At 48.3% G+C, this 2,935-nt stretch overlaps 1 protein-coding gene across 2 annotated transcripts in view; it reads right to left on the minus strand.

The window, feature by feature from the left end:
- Palm (paralemmin) overlaps nt 1-2,935 on the minus strand; it is a 27,254-nt gene that overhangs the window by 21,009 nt on the left and 3,310 nt on the right. The window lies entirely within an intron of this gene.

Raw genomic sequence — 2,935 nt, forward strand, 5'->3', positions numbered from 1 at the left:
CGCACACACATACAAACACATACACAGAGACACACACACAAACACGCACACACATACAAATACACACACACATACAGAAACACATACATAGACACAAACACACATACAGATACACACAGAGACATATACACACAGATACATACACATATACAGACACACACACACACAGAGAGACATACACATACAGAGACACACACATAGACACATACAGACACACACATATGGAGACACACACACATACACACAGACATACAGACAGACACAGAGACACCCACACAGACATACATTTATTGTTTAGACTTGTTTTTTATTCTTGAGTGTTTTACTCTCAAGTCTGTTTGTGCACCTTGCACATACAGTGCCCTCAAAGGTCAGAGGTCTCAAGTCTCCTGGAACTGGAGTTACAGACAGTTGTGAGCCACCATGTGGTGCTGGGTCCTCTGCAGGAACAGACATTGCTCTAACTGCTGAGCCACCTCTCCAGATAAATAAATAAATAAATAAATAAATCTGCACAGGCTGGATATATGGTTCGGCAATTAAGAGCACTGGCTGTTTGTTCTTCCAGAGGATTCAGGTTCAATTCCCAGCAACCACATGGCCACACCTGCCTGTGACTCCACTTCCAGGCGGTCCAGACAGACATGCAGGCCAAATACCAGTGCACATAAAATAAAAAACAAATAAATGATTTTTAAAAAGTCTGCATGGTAGTGCACTTCTTTAGTCCCAGCACTTGGGAGGCAGAGGCAGGTGGATCTCCGTGAGTGCCAGCTCAGCCAGGGATACACTGTAAGACTTTCTCCACCAAAAACAAAAACAAAAACCGCACACAAACAAACAAAACTTGAACAAATCCTTTGAATAGGAGGTTGTGGAGAAGAGGCTGATGGTGACTGTGATGTCAGCTGACAGTATCTAGAATCAACCAGGAGACAGGCTTCCAGCTGACTGAGCCTAAGTCTATACACCTGGTTAACAGAGTGGGCAGGCCCCCCGACTGTGGTAGCACCATCACAGGTTAGGTTCCTCAGCTGAGGAGGACAGAGACCAGCAGCTGAACCTGGGTGGTGGGTGATGTGCGATCACCTCTCTCTGCTTCCTGACTGTGGACTCCGCCCACGCCCTCCCCCGCCACCACGCCCTCCCCGACTTGATGGACAGTAGGAACTGTGGTCAGAGTAAACCCTCCCTTAAGCTGTTTTTCCCAGCCATGAGATAGGTCACTAATATAACGATATCATATTTACAGGTATAAGACCATCCTTTCCTCCAAGGCCCAAGCCAAAGACAGGCTAGGGTCCCCACCCACCTCCTGGTCCTGCCCTGAGACTTCTACAGGACAGAGAATTTGAACACAAATAGACCAGGGTGTGTGTGTGTGAAAAGGGCTTGCTGCATAAGCCTGAGGACACGAGTTCAAATCACCAGCACCCACACAAGAAAGACACGGTATGGTGGTATGGGCTAGTCGTCCCAGACCGGGAAAGGCAGAAACGGGAGAAACCCTGGAGCATATTGGCCAGTCAACACACTAATAAGTAGTAAGTTCCAGCCTGGGGAGAGATGCTGTCCCACTTGAGAAGCACAGCTATGCAGATCTCTGTAAGTTTGAGGCCAGCCTTGTCTATCAAGTACCAGGACAGCCAGGACATCGAGGGAACTCAAAACAAAAACACCAACCAAACAATAGTAATTAAAAACAAACAAACCCACAAACAAATGAGAAAAAGAGAAAATATAAAGGACATGCTCTCATCTTCCTGTAGTAGGTGTCAGACTCCAGCCTCTGTGCTCCCCAGTGGTCTCCCCACATCTCCATCTGCCCCCCCTCCTCCTTGCTGGGCGCCAAAGGCCTGGCCACACCCTCCACAACTGTTTCTCACAGCTGGCTCCACCGGGCTGCTTCCTCCTAGAAATCCAAGCCCGGGCTTGGGCTCCTCCATCACCAGTCAGACCCAGGCTCAGACGTACTACCACGCTCTGACACTATGTCCTCTGGCTCCCGGAGCTGCTGGCTCCTCGAAGCCCAGCCTGCCCCCCTCGTCCTCCCTCCACTGTGCCCTTGTTGCTCTTAGCTCAGACACCCACAGTGGCTATGCAGTCTGCAGGCGCTGGGACCCAAACGCACTCGCCAGTCTAGCCGGCAGGTGCGCCGGTCTGTCTGCGTGGCAGGATGGCATAGACCGAAACAAAACAAAAACATTTCTTAGACTAGGAGACTGAGGCAGGAGGGTGGAGAATTTGAAGTTAGCCCCTGCTATACAGTAAAAGCCTGCCTTGTGTGTGTGTGGGGGGGAGCATCTTTTTTTTAAAAAAGAAAGCAAGCTGAGGCAGGAGGATTAAGAAATTGAGGTTGATGCCACTCTGGGCTACATGTCTCCAAGAAAAACAAAGCTTAACCATAAAACAACAAGACAAGGCTGGCAAGATGGTTCAAGAGGTAATGGTGTTTGCCGCGAAGCCTGAGGGCCTGGGTTCAATTCCTAGGACCCATGTGTTGGACAGACAGAATGACCTGCAAGTCCTTTGACATCCCCCCCAGACATGTGTCATGCTCCCACAATAATAAATAACAAACTAAAAACACAACAACAAAAATCTCCCTGGGCGGTGGTGGTGCACGCCTATAATCCCAGCACTTGGGAGGCAGAGGCAGGAGGATTTCTGAGTTCAAGGCCAGCCTGGTCTACAGAGTGAGTTCCAGGACAGCCAGAGCTACTCAGAGAAACCCTGTCTCAAAAAACCAAAAAAACAAAAAACAAACAAACAAAAACAAGAACAAAAATCTCTAAATGAATAAATACTCAACATTTCTTCAGCCACCTTCCCTGTTTTCCCTGAGGCTGGATGGCCCATTGGCTAACTCCTTTCTTTTTTTTTTTCTTTTTTTTTGGTTTTTTTGAGACAGGGTTTCTCTGTATAGCCCTGGCTG

Source organism: Mastomys coucha, unplaced genomic scaffold (assembly GCF_008632895.1).
Source record: "Mastomys coucha isolate ucsf_1 unplaced genomic scaffold, UCSF_Mcou_1 pScaffold4, whole genome shotgun sequence".
Taxonomy (NCBI): Eukaryota; Metazoa; Chordata; class Mammalia; order Rodentia; family Muridae; genus Mastomys; species Mastomys coucha.